The sequence below is a fragment of the Dipodomys ordii genome, unplaced genomic scaffold (assembly GCF_000151885.1).
Source record: "Dipodomys ordii isolate 6190 unplaced genomic scaffold, Dord_2.0 Scaffold9, whole genome shotgun sequence".
NCBI classification, from domain to species: Eukaryota; Metazoa; Chordata; class Mammalia; order Rodentia; family Heteromyidae; genus Dipodomys; species Dipodomys ordii.
Window position 1 is genome coordinate 3,069,583 of NW_012267225.1, and position 19,149 is coordinate 3,088,731.

The following is a 19,149-nucleotide window of genomic DNA, read 5'->3' on the forward strand; positions in this document are numbered from 1 at the left end:
AGCTCTCTGCTGAAAGTAGAGAGTGTCCAACATGAGAAAAATAACCCAGTGAATTTAGAAATATCAAAGTCCAAATTCGATTTTACAGGTGGAAAAACTGAGTTTATTAATGTGTGAGAATAATGAATAAGACTAATTGGTATCAAGTGGGGTTTGTGGCACTGAGGAAACAGTTAAAAACAGAGGTTTGGGGGGGAATTTGCTTTGTTACATTTTATTTTGTAATAAATTTACAGCTTAAACCTCAAATCATCGCATGTTACGTTGTGATAAAAATCAGATATCTTCTGGGCACTTTTGACTTATGCCTGTAACCCTAGTTACTCAGGAGGCTGAGATTGAGATCTGGTTCAAAGCCAGCCAGGGAAGAAAAGTCCCTGTGAGATGCTTGTGTCATATTAACAACTCAAAAAACAGAAGTGACACTGTGGCTCATGTAGTAGAGCACTAGCCTTGAGCTGAAAAGCTGAGGGACAGTGCCCAAGCCAAGTTCAAACCTCATCACTGACAAAGAGAAAAAAAGGTATAAAAATATTTTAAAGTATGTATGCAAGCAAGCATGCAGAGCTATGAACACAAGCTAAGAGATGAATTACTTTCATGAAAAGTACAGATATGGTCATTTCAAGTTTGTTTCCATCAAAACTCAGAATTTAACTCACTAAACACTTATGGCATGAACTACTTACCCATATTTCTTGTCTTCAATGTCTTTATAATCGACTTTAATTATAAGAAATGTGATGATAATGATAAATCTATGATAAGCATGTAATTTTTGCCTTCAGTGACTTTATAATGCACTTAAAGTGATGAAAAATATAGGAGTAATGATGTCTTTCATTGAGAACTCAGCATTCTTTCTCCAGATTACCCCACTTAGTCTTCCCTGAGGCCTATCATGTAGTACATTTATTATCTTAATTCCACAGATTGATAAAACAGTAAGTCTTAGAAAGTTTAGGTATATTGGTCACAGTCAATCACAGCTTACAGAGATGATCTTGGGAAAAAAAAATCCTTACTTCTCTGTGGCTGAAGATTTTAAGTGAGGAAGACTATAATGCAGGTGACCCTCCCAGGAATCCTGTTAGGCCACCTCACATGATATCCATTAATGTTCTGTTTTGTTATGTATTGTTTTGGCCAATCTCCTCCCATGAAATATAAACTTAAATTATAATATATCCTGACTTTACCTGGATTATATTTGAATATTGACACTGCCTGCCAATGCTTTCTTGTGATTTGAATATTTTCTGTCTGGACCTTTAAGCTCATCACTAGCACTGTCTCTCAATCTACTTAGACCTGAAACAATATGTCTGAGTCTCTAGTTGAATGTCTTGGACCTAAAGCCTGTGGGTGTCTTGGGAAGGAAATAAAGGGAGTAGTGTTGCAGAGTTGTCACCAGACAAGCTGATGGAAATGCATCACAGGTCTAGAAGTCTAAAGCAGATTTGGACTCAAATGCAGAAATTTCTCCTGGCATAGTACAGTGAAGGCTGTCTAGGATGGAAAAAACTGGTGCTTGACTTCATTCTTTTTAAAGAAATTCTGATTAAAAAGTCCAAACTAAAGATGTTTTTAGTGGCTTTTCTCTATTGCTGTATGAGTAATGTCTTTATTGTTCTAAACAAGATGTAATTTCCAAGGGGCTTTATTTTTTTTACAAAATTTTAAATAAGAAGAAAAGTGTGAATCTAATGGTTTCCAGTTCAACAAATTTTCAGAAATGATCCCATTAATCTATTATAGTAACTCACTATAATACAAGGAAAATTCTAAGGAGAAAAAACATACTTAAAACCAATAGTTTCTATGTCACTCTACAATAGTTTATTATAAAGAGAGTGAGATTGTTTTAGTTCTCTTTGTAATGTAGACTGTAGCTATAATTCTATTTCTTCACTCTTGATTATATATTGTACAGACACGAGGACTCATGATTTCCTGTTATATTTGTATCCATGAGGTAAAAAAGAACAGCTTCTGTCCAGGCAGAGGAGCAACAGCAATGAATTGCAAGTATCAGCATGTTGGACTAAATGATGGCCATGCGATCCCACAACTGGGTTTCGGTACCTATGTACCCAAAGAGGTAACAAGAATGCTGATCAGTTTGAAGGTTGAAAAGAAAAATAGATTTAGAAGGACCTGAGGCCAATGTGGATTGCAAAGTCACATATTTCTAGTATGACTCTGGGGTGGTCAACCAGTGCTCAGTTTTCCCAAGGTAGTGTTTGTCATGTACAAGAGAGAACATTGTAAGACTGTGATCATGTCATAACCTGTTTATTCTGAGCATTGTACTTTGTACTAATTGGTCATTGATTTCATAGCTTGGTGGGGGAAAAAAGAACAAAAGTTAGCAGGCTAAAACTGTCCATCAGCTTTGATGCCTGGAAAGATACCGAGAGCACTAGAATTGTTTTGTTTTGTTTTTGCTTATTCCCTACAATAGAAAGCCTTGCTTTCTTGTGGAGATCCAGAGAAATCAAAGTGCTAAAAGTTAACTTGTTTCCTAAGATCAATCAACTTTGATTCTTATGCCTGGACTTCCTTAATTTTTAAGGAATAAGGGTAGGGAAGACTGCAGGACACCACCACATACTCATCTGTGGTGAATCTCCCGGTGCTGTTACACCTAAGAAACAAGTATTAGATCAGGAATGTAGGAGCAAGAAAAGTTTTGAGCTTGAAAAGTTTCTGAAATTTTTAAAATAAATGTTAAAAAAATCTGTGTTTTGGTTTACCTTTTAAGAAATCATTTAATGAACGAACTTTAAAATTGTCACCCACATTTGGTAGAGGAGGCACTAAGTCCAACCATACCCTCTCTAAATCAAAGAACTTTAGTTTTGAGGGTTGATGGCTACACCAATTATCTCTTACACGATGGAGTTAAGTACTTATTTATAGCTCTATGACCTTTGAGCATATATTGTTTTTCTCCCAGAACCTTGTTCAATTTTACAGAGAAAATGACTATACATAAAAATGTTAACAAAACTTTTATACCGTATCCCAAGAACACTGGCCCTGGATAGCACCTGGGAAATTTGGTATTTTACTGTTTTGTGACATGTAAGGGTGGTATGCGTTTTTATTGCTTGTATAACCAGAGGGGGAGTTAAGAATTGGAATTTTGGGGTGTCCTAACAGAGACAGGGGCAGTATGTAAATAGCACTCACAAAAAATATCGTTTGAAATGACTTTTACTTTCATTGTAGACATGTGCCATGCATTGTCAAAATTCAGTACTCAAGATTATGTTGTATGTCTTTCCTATGAGAACTCAACTAAGCATGGATCATATACCTTCCGTATTTCTTCTATGCTCATTTTTCCTGTTACTTCTATGTTGTAATATCATTATGTAAAGCACAGGGTGGTGCTATCTACATCCTGAGTCCTGTAAATCTTTCTAAATCATTCTAGGAATTCATTGGAATAAGAGCTTCTGGAATCTTCCAATGTCACTGATTAATTAGCATTCCCTGTGTTTGAAGTTCAGAGAAAAAACCAAATTCTGTTATTAAGTAGAGACTACCACAGAAAAACAGGTTTGGCTTGATTCCTCCAAGTGCAGCATTAAGTCCAACACAGATGAAAATAAGTTCATGGAAAGGTGATTATTTCTGTGACCATCACAATTGCTGTCTGGATAACCCTTTGTATTACAGTAAAGATGGGATTTAAATTCACAGAGGTATTACCCTGTTACATGATTAAGTGATCTGAAGATAACACTGAAATACTAAGTGCTTTCTAATCGTGTTAATTACCTACTTTGCTTCCAATGGGCTACCTCACAACATTTACCTCCAACTTCTGCTTTTCTTTTCCTTGTTGATCTAGATTCTTAGAAGTAAGGTACTTGAGGCCACCAAAATAACTATAGATTCTGGCTACTGGCTACCTCACAACATTTACCTCCCACTTCTGCTTTTCTTTTCCTTGTTGATCTAGATTCTTAGAAGTAAGGTACTTGAGGCCACCAAAATAGCTATAGATTCTGACTACTGGCACATTGACACTGCATATGTGTACGAAGTGGAAGAGGAGGTAGGGCAGGCCATTCGAAGCAAGATTGAAGAGGGCACTGTGAAGAGAGAAGACATATTCCTCACCTCAAAGGTATGCTGCCTACAATAGGTAGATGTAAATTTATTGAAATGTGATTTGGGGAAGAATTACATAATTGGAGCAGTAGTTGGAAGAATTGTTCTTGGTGCTACTATTTATTCACATACTTTTTACATGTAAGGCTTAGTATTAAAAACAGAGTGAAATAATTACTACCTTATTCTCTATGAATTGATAGGTTGACAGACACTTTAACATTCAAAGTCTCAACCTGAATCATTGTTTTAACAGGTGCTATGGGACCACTCAGATTTATGGTCAAATCACAGTCTTCTTCATGCCCAGCATAACTTTCTAAAACATTATTTTTACTATTTGGAATATTAAATCTTACCTTTATTCTTGGGAGAGATCAGTATGAGTATTTGTTGAGTGTTAAACAAAACATTGCTAAAGTGTTTTTTATTTTGCCCAGTACATTTTAAAATATTCAAATATCTTTCCCTTCACTGATGGAAATAAAGTTATGTGGATATGTCTCCACTGATTTGAAGAGATGAGATGTTTAGAGAAGTAGTAATTCTGCAATCTCTTTGGAATCAGATTCATAGTTTGGATAATTTTATTATTTGACCAAAATGCTATCTCAAGTAATTTCCTTCTATTGTCCAGCAAATTATTTTAACAATGACATGGCCATGACAGGTCAATGAAACCTAAGAATAAAGGCATTAATTTTCCTCCATGGCCATCAGTATCTTCCTACTATAAAACTTCTCTGAATTCGGTGAATCAGATTTCTCAATTGAGGTAAACCATCAACCCAGCACAATTTGTATTTTTTAACATTTGCAGTTCTGGTGCACTTTCAATCGACCAGAGCTAGTCCGGCCTTGTCTGGAAAGATCACTGAAGAAACTACAGTTGGATTATGTGGATCTCTACCTTATTCATTTTCCAACTTCACTGAAGGTAGGCTAGTTGCATCATCTAACTGAAGCATATAACTGCATATGTTCACAATAATTATTTCCATAAATGATTGAGAAGAAGCTTTGATCATCAATTTATGTAAGCTTTAGTTAAAAAATTGATAGAATGACCCAGGATATTTTATATGAGTTTATTGAACTATGTAAATGGACAGGTGAATGAATGGATAGATTTAGATTTAGTCTTCAGCTATTTCATTTTTCTTTTTTGTCAGTCATGGGGTTTGAATTCTGGGCCTGGGTGCTGTCCCTCAGCTCTTCATCTCAAAGTTAGTGCTCTACCACTTGAGCCACAGTGCCACTTCTGGCTTTTTCTGCTTATGTGGCACTGAGGAATGGAACCCAGGGCCTCTTCCAAGCAAGGCAAGCACTCTACCACTAAGCCACCTTCCAAGCCCTCAGCTATTTCTGTTTCTTCATCACTTACATTTTTATTACTCGAGGCTTGCTTGTGTTTTGTCACAGCGTTGCCCACAATGTCAAATAATACTTGGATAGTTCATGTGTCCTGACCCTTACCCTTTGATAAGTTGATTGCATCTTTCAGTATTAGAATCATTCTCTCTGACAACTTTTGGTTAACCATTTTTTGCTTCACTTATTTGCCTTGGACTCACATGTATACAAATCTCTAAAGAATACTGATTATCCTGAATCAAGATTGAAATCCATTGTTGTGGAAGATCATGGCCATGTAATTGTTGACTTTCCCAGTGAGAAGAGAAGTATTTCCCTGGAGAAAGTGAAGCAGAGAAGTAACACAAGTCCTAGGGAGACCTCTTTTGGATGTGAAAATAATATTTAATAATACTTATAATTGATAGGGGATTACAACTAGCTAGATTCCTAAAGACATTCCTTATTACTCTCATTCAAGCATCTTTGTTAGCATAAGTAAGTGGAGGAGTCCTTCATTAATGCTCATTTACTGTTTAATTCCTGAAGTGTACAAAGGACTTGGCTCTGGGTAGGATGACAGTGCTTGTTGAGGTGGCTGTAATGTCTGCTTTTATTGCAGCATGGAGAAGAATTCTTTCTGAAAGATGAGCATGGAAAATTGAAATTTGACACAGTGGATCTCTGTGACACATGGGAGGTGAGTACTTGAAGAATAGACTTGAGAGGATGCCTAGAGAGTCAGGTCATGTCTCCAACTCCAAGAATGGAATCTGTATCCTTGAAATCTAGAAACTCATGACATTTATAATGGTTTTTTGCAGGAGTGATAGGAGAGAAATCATTAGTGGAAAGTAAAAGACATGAATGTCTGAACAGAATTGATGACAATTGCTTCCTTATGCAGTGATGTCTCTATTTCTCCAAGGAGCACACAAAATTCTCTCCTTGTATGTGAATATATTCTCCAAATGTCTTGACCATTTTTTTTACCAACAATCATATGGAGTCAGTTCGTTGTTTATTGATAGTGTTTCCTTCATCAGCTCCATTTTGCATTTATGTGATTCAACCAATGGTATTGATGGATCGGCAGAACTCCTTCCTTTTTAGGCCATGGAGAAGTGTAAAAATGTGGGATTGGCCCAGTCCATTGGGGTGTCCAACTTTAATCACAGGCAACTGGAGAGGATCCTGAACAACCAGGGCTCAAGTACAAGCCTGTCTGCAACCAGGTGAGTTCCTGCTTCCTCTTCTCCGTCTCTTATTCACTGACTGTTGCTGTGTTTCTGCCAGCTATTACTTTTACATTCTCCCCTGTTTAACTTATTTTTGTGGAATGCAAGATTTTAACTACAATTGTCTCCAAGGATATGGGGGATGGCCAACTGTGTCTGTGCCTAGTGAGAGATTCATAGTGTCCAGTGAATGCAAGAATCTGGAGGATGTAAATGTCATCAAGGTGGGCTGCAGTCATTAGACTTCAGAGGCAAAGTTCTTATTGTTGGCCTATGAATGATGGGGAGATTGGATTGACAATGGTGTTGTGTATAAAAAACAAGGAAGTCCCATAAAAATGCCAACTTGGAAAGGAGCAGTGGGAGAAGGAAGGAAGTGTGGAGATCCATGTGAAGGGCCTGTTGAGTGGATGCTTTGGTACTTTGTGCTGTTGTGTCTGGTTTCAGGATTCTTGGCTAGCAATATAAGTACATGGAGAGTAAAGTGGGGGCTGCCAAAATGATCACACAGATCAAATATCTGTTGGTGGGGATCTTAGTGAAATCCATACATGAAAACTTAGAGTAAAACACAGACCTGACTCAATGCTTAAAAACCTCTAAGTCAACTCCTCTTTTCTACTTTGTTTTTTTAAAATCACATCTAGTCTGTGCCTGGTTTGAGGCTCTATATTACTGTCTTCAACAGCTTAAAGTCCTTACAGCTGTGAAGTAAAACTGTTTTGAACACAAAGTTGGTCATACTATTTAAATTTGTGGACAGTGACACAATCCTAAGATTTCCCAACATGAATGTGAAGGCAATTTCATTATAAGTTTTTTCAAGACTTTTGTAATGAAATTTGTTAAGCACACGGAATATTCATATTTTCCAAATTTCATGCCGATTATTCAACATGTGGTCACATTGTCCTTACTAATGTAGTTGGATCGTCATCCGCATCCGTAGTAGTTTTGCTGGTTCTCTTCAATAACATTGTAGACCTGGACATTCTCCTTTAGAGACTTGAGCAGAAGATTTCTTGGAATGAAAATACTTCCTTACATAGTTCAATTTCTGTGACTGTATTCTGAAAATTAACGACAATTCATTTGCATCATTTAAATCCAGTCTGTACTCAAATTTTCCTATGATTTGATCTGTTTATTAAGTAGGCCCACCTAGATGTATCCTTCATAAAGACATAGTTTCCTGACTGACAATTACTGGTTGCCTAGATGTTGACCATTGTCAATAAAGGAGGTCCTTTGACAATTTTACCTAGTAGTTTAATATTCGTTCATAATTTCTGTAAAAATTAGAGGCCATAGGATCTATCTAAAATGTTTGTTTTAACATCTGTGTTTACTTACCTTAGAAGATATTTAACTAAAAGCGAAATTTACTCAACATATCAGAATAAAGTATAATAATTTCCATAAGTCAGAGAAAATCTTGATACTTGCCTTTCAGTTTAGAGTGTTCTAAAAAAGGAGTTAAAGGAACAGTCTCTATTAAAAGGCAAGTAGTTTTTAATTAACTTACCTTCTTTATTTAGGTCTCTTCCATTGAGCTAATGCATTTTTATTCCATTGAGTACATATAATTTATTTATGGGACAGAATTATGGCTTACTCTCAGGGACTCACTCTCTTTCTTAGTTTTGTAGCTGAAGGTTGATGCTCTGCCACCTAAGCCATGGCTCCTCCTCCAGACTTTTGCTGGTTAACTAGAGATAAGAGTCTTGCAGAATGATCTGTTTGGGCTGACTCAGAACTTCAATTCTCATGTCTCAGCCTCCTGAGTAGCGATAGGGTTATAAGCATTATCCACTGGCACTCAATTTCATGAAAAACACTCTGAAAAATAAAAAAACAAAACTCTGACCAGTGTCACTAGCAGAATACCTGCCAAAATGGTTCTTTTGTCCTATAGGTTTTCCCTCATGAGTGACTGACTAAATTGTTGATTTCTGTTCTAATTCCAGGTCCACATTTCAGACAAGTCTTTTGTGCCCCACGAATAGAGTTTTTCATACCTCTTTGCCCTGTAAATGGTATTTAGCATATGATGTGGTCTACTTTAAGATTACTTTTTTAGACCAATCCAGGTAACAGATATGTTAAATTTATTTGTTAGAAAGTCAACATTACATTATTTTGATCATTTCAATTCAAATCGAATGTAACACATTTTTATTCAAGTTTGCTTACTCTTAATTTTTCTTCTTGATCAGTGCATAAAATTTGCATATAATTTCTGTCATATCCATCTACCGGTGGAATGTCATCCTTATCTCAACCAGAGCAAACTGTTGGATTTCTGCAAGTCCAAGGACATTGTCCTAGTTGCCCATAGTGCTCTGGGAACTCAACAATGATAATCCAATAAAATGTTTACCCAAAACACTACTCTGAATCAAATATTTTGAGCTCTACTGTGCTTAGTTTTCTGGCATTGATTTTGAACTGGTTTAGGAACAGGGGAGAATTGCATTTCTGACATGGTCCCTCATAGGAGTGATGCCGATGGTTCAAGAGATTGTATTTGACGACTTGGTCTAGAGCAGGCATCCTCAAGCATATTGGATCTCTGCAAACAAATAGAATACTCCGTCTGCAGTTCAGCATTTCTGTCTTTCCTTCCAGGGTAGACCCCAATGCCCCATTTCTTCTGAAGGACCCAGTTCTTGGTGCCGTGGCAAAAAAGCACAATCACAGTCCAGCTCAGATTGCCCTTCGCTACCAGCTACAACGTGGGGTTGTGACCCTGGCTCAGAGTTTCATGGAAAAAGAGATAAAAGAGAACATACAGGTGATAAGGGGGTACTTTAGGCATTAGGTCTCCTGCATAGAATGTGCAGGTGATGGGGTGGTGTGCTGTGGTCTTAGTATTCTTCATTTGGGTGTTATCTTGGAACTTCCTAGCACCATTCTTGGGGTCAAATTGTTTTCCCTAGAATTTTCTGTATGTGCGTGATTTACGGTGTTCTTGGACATCCTATTTCTTTGTTTATAATGGGAGAGACAGCACAGTTTGAGAGACTTAGGACTGGAAAGAGTACAGAGAAATTAATCAGCCACGTGTTCTACAACTTTTCTAAGATGAAAAATTTTTCTACCTATACAAGATGCAATATGATCCACCTCTGAGGCAAACAGGTTTAATACAGAGTACCTTCATTTAGGTGGAGAATGCATTGTTGGATAATTTGTTTGGCCTTAGCCAAATGAAGTCCTTTGTATGTTGGAACCTCTCCTGTATTTACAATAAATTCTCTAATATTTATTGGACAAATGTATCAGGATGCTGATTGGTTTTTGCATAGTAGGTCTCAGCAATATTCCACGTGGTTTGTCATTCACTGGACAACTAGACCAAAGATTTTTCTCATATAATACTATCCAAAGGAGGTAAGAAGAGAATTGCCAAACTGTTTCATGCCTTAGATCAGCATTAGCACATAATTCTTTTGCCAAGCTCTAATGGACAATGCAGTTTACAAATCAAGCAACATTAAATGAGTGGGGAAATAGCATTCATTAGGAGAAGAGTTTGTTAATGTATACAGGAAAGAGTGTTGGAGACATGAGGATATGTATTTCTGGAGAAGCAAGTTTGCTTCTTGTCATTAATGTACATTCTCGAGAATCTTTTGCACATGCAGATATTTTTGTTCTAGTAGCTTCTCAAAATTTCTATCAATGATTTTGATCTTGGGTATATTTTATGTAAGCAAAAGTTCCTTCTCTAACTATAGTCATCATGATGTTATTATTGATGTGGTTGATGACTGTCCTGTCTTTTCTTTGGAATACAAGAATATTCTACAAAATTATCTACCAAGAGTTTGACAGTTTTGCTTCCAAAGAGTAATTTTGCTGGTGCTGTAGAGGTAGTATCTCACAGATTTTTCTGTCTAGACTAGCATTGAACCATGAGTTTTAGCATTTTAGCCTCCTTGATATCTAATATTTCATTAACATTAGGGCAAAGTGTGAATTTAACCCTGTAGAAAAGAACATTGTCACATTTTAAGTGTATGTGATGTCATAGAGACACCTAACATTGTCCTTAACAATAGCTAAGTTGTCTTGCATACATAAAAACCTTTTCAGTAGTAGCTTTGTTAACTTCTATGTACATTAGACTGCAATCAAAACTATATCAACTTTGTTCATGCCCACTGTCTTTTGTGATTCCTTATGTCTATAATGTTCTACCGTATCAACATATTTTATCTCGAATGTATTTTTCCTTTAGCTACTTGAGTGTTTTGACTTTGTATTATTAAATCTGTTTCACTTGAATTTCTAAGATTGGCAAATGTACAATTTAAGAATCGTAAAACTTGTGTACTTGTATGATAGGCTTTTGAATTCCAGTTGCCTTTAGAAGACATGAAAGTCCTAGAAGGCTTGAACAGAAATTTTCGATATCTTCAAGGTCTTGGGTACGGAACTTGGGCAAAAATATTGCCTGAATTTTCTTTAGTTTCAAGTCTCTCCTTTCTTTTTCAAGGTACATTTGTTTAGAATTCAAACATTACATTTTTCTCTCAGAGAATTTCCACTGATATTGCCACTAGGACATTTAGTTTTGTGTTTCTGAGCTATAGATATGTCAGTGCAGAAGATAAAGATGTTTTTGAGAAGAAAGATTTGATATCTAAGGAAGAGTGCATACTTAAGATTTTCCATTGCTGAAGAGAATGTAGAGTTCAAAAACCATTACCAGTTTTTTATGTTCTGGGATATAGACTAATATTTGACAAAAATCATAAACAAATGTAAACAAGGAATGCATATCTCTTGTGCCTACTGGATTTTAACTTATAACAGAAATGAATATGATCATATTTGAAGGGGAATTAGACAATCCATGTTCACAAAAATTAGTATATATATTGCTCCATTATTGTTAATATAGAAAAAAGTGAAGGACCACATAGGGAGATAATGCAAAGAGACAGAACATTCTTGTCATTAACTGTGTTAAGGAATAATGATTTGTATTACTTTCTAGTTTGTGTGGTATTGATATTTAGAAACCTACCAATTAGATGGTAATCTGGAAATGGAGAACTATCCTAAGTGACATTCTCTCCATACTTGACTTTAACACAATTGGTGCACTCTAAATTGTTTTCTATTAGTTAATATTGGACTTGTACTTCACTACACCTAATATAACCAGTTTCTACTTTCAGTTAGAATTTGAAATAGGATAGGCTTTCTTTGTTTTTATTGTTTAGGAAGTTAGATAGATATAAAGAAAAGAGAGTCACATCAGCCAATGCTTGTGTGTTTTGTGTATCTATTCTAAGCAGAGAATGTAAGATGAATAATTTAGTTATGGTATCTTACAGAATTACTTATAAAGCCATATTATCCTTAGTGTAAATATTAGTATTTAATGAGTAGTATTTAATATATCTAGTTAGAGAATAAAATTCTAACTTTTACCATAGTGATACATAGATGTCACATATTCTGTAGAAATAGGGTGATCAAGACCATGATGCTTATATTTTTCTTTCTCATTTTAGATTTGTAGACCACCCTAATTTTCCATTCTCTGATGAGTATTAACAGGAAAGCTCTTTTCATGATCTTGCCTGAAGTTATCTAGAGATCGATGGACAACTTTCAGATGCTGATGATTGGACCCATCACTTGTCAAGTCATGATGCTTAGAAATTCACACTCAGCTTAAACTAAATCCACAAATTTTGAAGAGAAGGCATTGAATTTGTTATCAAACAAATGCGAGATTTTCTCCATAGATCTTTGATTATCTCAATACTTGTGTGACTTGCTTCTTTTGGAATATTATGACTGCAAAATGATTTGATTTAGTCTGTGGTAAGATGTCAGGAAACCCTTCTCTGATACCTATTTCAGGATAGGAATGGGTCGTTTTCGGGCTCCAGAGAAATATCAGTTAGCAGGAAGTTATCAGTCGTTATTCTCAACAAACCACTGAGCTTAGTTCATGGTTCTAAGTCTTGAAGCTAAGGTACACATTGCAAGGATATATTATATAGCTCCCTACCAGGCAGGATATAGCACAGCTACTGGAATCTGAGAGGTATTCCTGTGGCAGGCTTAGGTAAAGATGTTAGAGCGAGAACCATGCAGGGAAGGTAATGAGGAAGGAGGAAAGGTGAAGCCCGAATAGATTGAATTGAACTTATCTGTGCTTGGGATGTACTGTCAAATGCCTTTTTGCAAAGTAGATGCAAAAGATAGAAAGGATCTTTCATACATTTAACCCAGTGCCAATCATAGACATGCCTAGCATTAATTATAAAAGGAAAAATGGGAGCCAGGTGCTGGTGTCTCATGCCAGTAATCCAAGCTACTCAGATGTCTGAGATTGGAGGATCACAGTTCAAAGCCAGCCAGGGCAGGAAAGTCCATGAGACTGTTATCTCCAATAAACCACTAGAAAACGGTAAGTGGCGCTGTGGCTCAAGCGTTAGAGCGCTTACCTTGAGCTGAAGAGCACAGGGACAGCACACAGGCGCAGAGTTCAAGTCCCACGACAGACAAAAAAAGGGGAGGGGGGAAATGGGAACTATTAATTGCAGTATGTCTGAAAGCAATGTATTTTAGCAATCATTAATTGACATGATAACTAGAAATTCCTTGGAAATTCAGCACATTGAGTGACATCAACAAAATGATAGCACTTCCTGTGCTTGTACAGAAAGTATACTTTACACTTCCAATTTATATTAGAAAGATTGTAACAAACATTCAACTGTGTCCACCAACAAAGTAAATAGCCAGTCCAGAAAAGTAGAATCCAAAATGCTTGGTATTTTCATTGTGCTTCTACCCACTATTGTACAAAGCTACCTAGCAACAGTAATTTTATTCATCCATTTGGAATAAGGATATTCCAACACTTGCAAGGGAATGGATGGAACTAGAAAAAATGGTTATGTGAAATAAGTCAAGCCCAGTGAAACAAAGGACAAATGTTTTCTCTTCTATATGGAATCTAGAATTAACTTGTAAATGTCTTAGCAAACACATGAAGGTAGTATATTAGACACCACTATATTAGACAAAACATGATATTTTCAGGTGGAATTCAAATGGGACAATTTCTTAGAAAGACTAACCCATACTTCAACAAAATGAATACCAGGAAACACTTGCAATGTGGCAGCCAGGGTCAAGAGGATAGCAATAGACAAGGAAAGAGAGGAAGTTGAGGAGGGAGCGAGCATGAAGTCATAAAATTTAATTCATATCCTACAAAATTAAGAAAATGAAGAAATAGGAGGAATGGGGAGAATGACAAAAGGAGTGTCACTAATCCAGATCCATTGATTCTACTTAGAAACAGTTGTGTCAAATTAATTATTAATTCAATGCCAATTCCCTTCTTGAACCTTTAATCTTTGGTCTACATTCCATGAATCAGAGTCTGATATTACTTGAAAATATCACTGAACCTTTCATTGAGTTATGCATCTGATTCATTTACTAAAAATCACTGAACAGACTTTAATAGAGCTAAGCTATCATCTACCTTACTCATTTAGTAATGAGAGCAGACAATGTGATTCATCAAAGCTTTTTTTCTATCTGCTATTATCATGCCTTCTATTTAATTGGTTGGTTAAATTCAGTTTCTATATATTTAAATCAATTTAGTCCATGAAAGATTTTTAAAGCCACAAAATGTTTTATGCAAAAGATTGAATCTTGTGGACAACAAGTGTAAGTCAGGACAGGTTTTGGTCCAGTCACTTCCATTGATGGCAGATATAACCTTGAGCTCAGATCTCAGGGCTATTGACATGTGACCTTTACTTTGTGTTTTGTAACACCAGAATTAATCTAGAAAATAACCTTAACTAGCCATATTTTTTTCCACCTGATCTGGGCCATTGATGAATTCAGGGAATGAAGATCAGTGATTACACCTTTGCTTGTTTATATTGGTTTCATAATGAAATTCAAAGTTAAAAGTTATTGGAACATATGTGTTTCATTCTACAGATTGGTAACAAAGCCAAGTCCTGAACCCATAGCCTAACAGATTCTTTCTCCCAGATTGCCCAACAAAGGGCCCTTTTGGTGCAGGTAGCTAGCAACCAGCCTTCTCCCTCTCACTTCAAGCAGCATTCCATTTGGTTAGTTACAAGCCATTCCTAGTAACTGCAGACCCTCTTATCTTCTGTTTGTCTACAAATCTTAGCTCTGCAAGACCCTAGCCCCCCTAGGATACTTCCGTTGACGGGAGGGCGCCCCAGAAACTCAGACTCCAGGACGGAGATGCAACAAGCAAGAGAAGTTTATTTGACATTTGCACAAAAGGACTCTCTGCCTCGGGAAGGGAGAGAGCCTTGAGCAGCGGTTACAGGCATTTTTAAAAGCATAGACCACATGATTAACACAAGGCAACCCGGGATTGGCCTGTTTAAAGGTCACCATATACCACAGCAATCATTTTTTATTTGGGAAATTTTGTAACACTCTTTGTAAAATGTCTGCCGTGGTGGGGCGGGGGTGTGTGGGGGGGACTCAAGGGGGGGTGGTTACTTTGGAAAACAAGGGTTAGGGGAGTTCACATAGTTACAGGCTTGTGATTGGTTGACATTTGGCCTAGTTTGCTGGTCCTGCCAGGTGGTCGTTATCAAGGTCCCATCTGGGGAATTTCTAAATGGGAACTGAAAAACACATACTGTCTGTTCTTTATGTAAGACCACTGACCTTGTCCTGGGGCCGGCATCTGGGCTCTGAGACTTTACCCAATTCCTTATTTCCAGGGAGGGGGTTGGTGTTAGCACAAGCAAGTTTACAAAAGCAAAATCAGCAGTTAACAATTGTAAAAAGTAACTCTAATATTTAATCTTTCATTCCCTCCTTTTTTTGGACTAATTTTAATCTTAAAATTTAGGGGGTTATCTTTAGTGCCTGATATTGCTGGGCTAATACCATGGCCTGTACAAAGGAAAGCCTTTTGTGGATAAATTGTAATACTTTGTTAAATATGCAGGAGCCAAGGGTGAGGAGTAAAAGAAGGATAAGCAGGGGTCCCATTATAGTGGAGATTAGGGTAGTCATCCAGGGTGATTTGTTAAACCATCCTTTAAACCAATCCTGTTGGGCTTTTTGTCTCTTGTTAAGCCTGTCTCTAAGTTTTGCCATAGAGTCTCTATCTACTCCTGTATGATCTGCATAAAAACAGCATTCTTCTCCCAAGGCCGCACACATTCCCCCTTCCTTTAGGAACAGCAAATCTAGGCCCCGCCGGTTCTGCAACACTACTTCAGAAAGGAAAGTCAGGGACTGTTCAAGCTTTGTTACTGACTTTTTTAAAGCCTATAAGTCCTCATCCACCACTGCTTGGAGGGCAGAGTATTGTTGGTCTCCCTGTACTAAAGCAGCCATTCCGGTACCCACCCCAGCTGCGATTTCTATCCCCAACATAACTGCTAGAGTGAGGGACACCGGTTCCCGACGGTATCTGGTGGGGTATTGTTCGTATCGGGCCTCCATGGTTCCAGCTGGGTGGTAAAAGATTTTGGGGAGCACCTGGACCATAATGCAGAAATCACTGGTAAAATTTAAAACGTGGGTGGCTAGGCAGGGGGAAAGTCCTTTGTTGCAGGCCCACCAAGCTCCGGGGTGCGGCAACAAATAGGGACCTGGGCAAGGACTGGGACTGGTGGAGTTGCAAAAGTTGTTATATGGCAGGGGGTGGATGTCCTATACAAGTTCCTTGGCCAAATATTTGAGTCAAGGTTAGTGTAGGTGGAGAGCTGTAGCATCTACTGGGGTCCGAAGTGCTGGTGTAAGGCCCTGGGACTGCAATGATTTCACAGTAAGGGGGGCTTGAAACTAGGCATAACCAGCAAGACTCAGTGCCTGAAGGCAGAGTCTGATTTAGAGCCAAATATGTACCATTTACCAGATTAAATAAACGCTGCCCTGTGGAGGAAGGCAATGGGCTGGCTCAGAGTGATGGGGAAGACTTAAAACCTATAGCCTGGGGTTTGGCGATAGCACGGGGGCACACGGGGGATCTTCCTGTGGTCTCATTTTGAGGGAACCTCATTTTTCCAGCACCGGATTTGGCCCTAAAACTTGGGGTGCGGGGGTCTCTACTAGTAGCCGGATGGTCATGAGAAGCCCATCATCATGTAAGTCCTTGTACAACCTGATGCCCCAAGAAACACCAGTGACCCATCCCACATTCGGTCTTTTTTTTCTTAGAGGTAAATTGTACTTTGAGGGGTTTACACCAAGCTTGGCACTCGTTAAGGAGCACGGGATTTACCTTGTCAGGCCCCTTGGATTTGTGGATGGATGGATCCCGCAGAGGAGGGTGTGTGTATTTGTCTTTACAGTTATATAATCCCAAGAGGAGGAATGCTTCTAATAGGTGTCACTGTGGTCTCACAGCCCCAAGCCTTCCAAAGTAGTCACTCCTTCCCCCGCAGCGGTTGGTGGAGCGGTCCCCATGATGTCCGGGACAAACGTATATTGAGTGGGATCTTAGGTCACTCCTAACTTCTGTTCCCCCGCAGACCCCCATTTTGTTTTTAGGGGTAGGGCCCGAGGGGGGTTTGACTGGGTCAAAATACTGCCCTAGGTCCCAGTAGGCATGCTCTCCCAGTGCTAGCTTGCAAAGGTCTGGATTCAAATCTGGCCACCAAGTCCACAGGGGGGTTATGGTAGAGGTAGACCATATTAAGGCCCCCTGCCCAGTCATTACTTGTCACATCTGGTTTTGGGAAAAGTGTAGGTTTATGCCTGCCAGGGGATGGACACTGCGTCCTTCTGTTACGGTCAAAGCCACAATAGAAAAAAACATTAAGCAGTTTTTAAGAGTCTTATCTTGAGAGGATTTTGAGTACACTGCAGCTTCCATCTGGGCGACGTGGGATTCTTGTTGACCTTGGGTGGTGCACGTCTAACATGGGAGGCATGAATCCAGGCCACAATCCCGTCCACCTTTAATGCTGTGGGGGTGGTCAGTAGTACGGTATATGGGCCTTTTCAGCGAGGCTCGAGGGTCCTGGACTGATGTCTCTTCACATACACCTCATCACCAATCTGGAAGGGGTGTGGGACGGTGGAGTTCCCGGCTGTGTAGGCTGCTGCCAGAGGTCTCCACACTTGATTTTGAATGAGTTGCAGGGCACCATTCCCTCCTTTGGCTTGTGGAACCTTTATCTTAGAACAGCCTTAAGGCACCATTGTGATGCAGAAGTTAAGGCTAACAGTACTACTTCCATTGATAACACACTCAGGTTATTACCATACCAGAGCCAAACTAGGCTGTGACTAGAGTGGATTTGCAGTCACTATGCATGGAAGTGCCTAAGGTAAGCAAGCCAGTGATATCCTTGTCCCCAGTATCCACTGTGGGAATAGAGAGAATTTCTGGATATCACCCAAAGGAATGTCCCACAAGATCTTAGATTTAGCAGCTGTCAACCAGGAAGCAAACTTAGGTGATGGAATCAGGCAGGAGGTCCTCCAGGTGACTGTCAGGCCGTCATTGAACTTTACCCATTAGGGTGTACAGCAGCAGCAGCAGCAGCAGCAGCAGCAGGATCTCTCAGTGGCTCCAAAGGACTGTCACACCTCATGCTGGGCTGTAAATTTCTACACAGACTGGTTAAGGATGCAAGTAATACATAGGCTTCTCAGGCTTTGATCCCGCTGGTTTTAAAGACCTTTAAACAATAGCCCAGGACAATTTACCAAAATCACAACTTTTTTACTAACCAGATATTTTTGTAAACATACACAGAAGGCTTAGTCTTGTAACCAGTCTCAACACTTGCACACCTGTTAACACTATTTTTATGGTTTTTAAAAATTATTATTTTATTTAGTTTGCCTCATTTTTCTAAAACCGACTCTAGACTCTTGATCTTAAAAGGGGGTTGATGGGTGAAGGTCCATCTTCTGTAACTTCTTTAAGCTGACTTTGGGGCGTTGATCCTACCTAGCCAGGAACCTATAACCTTAGCCTATTTTACAAAGAGGCTATCAGGATTAGATGTTATTAAGAACAATATTTTGACAACTGCACAGACCTTTTCTCCAGCTACAGCAGTGTAGTTTGTTTAGCACTCTGGTTTGCAAAAGCATCTTTTTAGATGGCTTAGGAATGTGATCTCTAGTGACCCTAACAATGCCTAAGTTACCTTTGCAGGCCTTTAGAAAGAGATCAATGGACTCTCAGGTTTACAAACTTTTTCCTGAGCAGATGAATTTCATGTAGCTGATGTCAGCTCAATAGTTACTGCCAATTAAAGCTTTTGGCACATAAAGGGGTTGAGATTTAAACTATCCCCCATATTTTATAACATTAGCTTTTCACTACTATCACAGAGGACTGGCAAGTTCCTGTCCCTTACAAGGTAGATAGTCATGGACATTTTGGCATGCTTATAAACTCTTTCCATGACCTGGC

The 19,149-nt window shown here is 38.5% G+C and overlaps 1 protein-coding gene and 1 pseudogene across 1 annotated transcript in view; both read left to right on the forward strand.

Moving 5' to 3' along the window:
- Positions 1 to 12,498, forward strand: part of LOC105980420 — a 22,017-nt pseudogene extending 9,519 nt beyond the window's left edge.
- Positions 1 to 19,149, forward strand: part of LOC105980410 (aldo-keto reductase family 1 member C4-like) — a 293,440-nt gene that overhangs the window by 92,565 nt on the left and 181,726 nt on the right. The gene's annotated exons all lie outside the window — the stretch shown is intronic.